Genomic DNA, 2,606 nt, shown 5'->3' with positions numbered 1-2,606 from the left:
TTCTTTGTTTTTAATTGCTGAGTAGTATTCCACTGTGTAAATGTACCACAATATCTGTATCCATTCCTCAAATGAGGGACATCTGGGTTGTTTCCAAATTTGGGTTATTATGAATAAAGCTGCTATGAATATGGTTGATGAGGAAAGGTCATGGGAGGAGAAAATGGAGGAAGGGCGGGATTGGGAGGGGACGAGGGAGGGGGCTACACTGGGATACAAAGTGAATAAATTGTAATAAATAAAAAAAAAATAAATGAGCATTGACTAGAAAGAAAGACTGAAGAGTTGATGATGGGGTCAACAACTAAAGCTCCTAAGTTTTTATAGTATTTCTGCTAACTCAGCAGTCATAACAACTGTCTACACTTGTGAAGGCAACTGTGCATACATGCCTTTGAACTTCCATTATTCAACATGCATGAGGGACTGGCTGCAGGATTCCTAAGGATACCAAATTCCACAAATGTTCCTAATATACACTGTGCAATAATGGCATAACCAAATTTTAAAAAACCTGATGTATGACACTCATATTTCTGATAATATACAGCAGGTAGTCAGATAAAAGATCTAAAACTAGTCTCAGAAAAATTATAAACATTAATTTTCCTTGTCTTGATGTTAGTTATTGTTTCACTTTACAAACTGGTAAAGAACAGAATAAGAGTAAATGAATATGGGAGGAAATTGTGTGGTACTCTCCTTAGCAACACAAGAATAATTAAATTTGCATATGACAATACAGAAAGAGAAAAAGGAACAAATCAAAGTTGAATCTTAAAATATTCATCTTCCTCTAAGTAAAAATAAATAAAATAATAAAATATGGGAAGGTTACAAATGTGAAAAGAGAAAAAAAAATTACAATAGAGTCTAAACAGAAGGAAGAGAAAACTCACCTACAGTGGGTTTAGATGTTCTGGAAGCATTGAATCAAGGGTGCTTGGAGCTAGCATATGGATATGCATGGCATGTGTGTGCATGCATGTGTTTTTAAAACAAGCAACAATGAAGCAGGTTCAACGCAAAAGAAGAGACGGCAGTGGAAAGGACATAGTAGAGTCCCCACTGTGATAAAAGCTAGGAAACAAGAACATTCAGAAGGGAAATGATAAGAGAGCCCCAAGGAGCCTGGAGGCATGGAGTTGGTGGGTAGGTGGGACAGGGTTCTACAAAGGAAAAGGAGTAATCAGTAGTAACTCAGACTTAATTTGTATATATATATATATATATATATATATATATATATATGTCAGAGTAGAGAAGAAGAATGAATTCAAGTAATTTTAAACTTGAAATAAAATGAATAGGAAACCAGACTTCAAGCAACCTGCTTTTGATACCAAGATCTAAAAATAATATTGAAGAGAGAATGGGCAAAGAGCTATTATTGCTCATGTGAGCAATGGGCATCCACAACTTTATTCCTTTGCTTAAAAATAAACCGTGAAAGATTGCCCAAGTAGAAATGACAATGCAAACAGAGTTTCCATTAGAGAGAGAGAGAAAGAGAAAGCTCTAACAATATCAAAATCTACACCTGTGAAGCCTCACTAACATGGCTGCTTAAAAGATAATATCTTGAAGCCTCAGCTCTAAACAAAAAACTACAGGCAAAAACAAGGAATGCTGAGAGCAAGAAAAATAGTATTCCAGGGAAAAACATAATACAATAATAACGTGTTAGCCCTGAAAACACACATACAAGTAACATTTTAAGCATTATAAAGATCTTTCATTATGTAATTAGGAATATACATATATATGTTTTTGTTATATACATACACATGTATATATTATTGTGTATATATCACATGATATATAAATATGTATATGTTTAAAGAATATATGTATATTATGTATATATTAAATGTATATGTAAATATGTCTATATTAAAGAAAAGGAGGCCATGAATTTGAAAGAGAACAAAGGGGGTATGTGGAAGCTTTGGAGTGAGGAAAGGATAGCAGGAAGTGATGTAATTATAATCAAAACTTAAAATGTATTATATATAAAATAATATTTTAGAATTCAATTTCCCCAGCAGGTAGGCATGATGGCTCATACCCATAATCCTAGCATGTAGAAGACTGAAGTGGAGATACTGTAGTACATTCAAGGGCAGGGGTTCAGAAACCAGTGTGTGGACTTTGTCATTGTCTTAATGGTGGTAATGTGCAGTTTTTCTTTACTACATGGTTCCAATGCTCTTCTGACCATGATGTCACAAGACTTCTTCAAACTCAGTCTGTTTGAAATCCACATTTCCTCCAGGCAAGAGCAAAAACTAGGCCTTGGTCATCTTTCATTTTCAATCTCTTCATTTCTCATTGTTCTAGTTTAATGACAGGTATTTATAACATGTCCTTTATTTTAAGTCTAAAGTGAATTATATGTATGCACACAGAGAGAGAGAAAGAGAGAGAGAGAAAGAGATTTTAAAATATCTTATGTTTTTCAGGCACTCTCCTAGGAACCAGACATATGGTGGAGGTAAAAGTAACACAGACTAATATAGAGTCAGGAGTTAAATTTTTCCTCTTAACTCTGGATTTAATCATCATATAGAGCATATAAACACCAAGTTATTAAAAGGACATTATAA

This window comes from Meriones unguiculatus, chromosome 6 (genome assembly GCF_030254825.1).
Source record: "Meriones unguiculatus strain TT.TT164.6M chromosome 6, Bangor_MerUng_6.1, whole genome shotgun sequence".
In the NCBI taxonomy this organism is placed as follows: domain Eukaryota; kingdom Metazoa; phylum Chordata; class Mammalia; order Rodentia; family Muridae; genus Meriones; species Meriones unguiculatus.
This window is presented reverse-complemented; position numbering follows the sequence as displayed.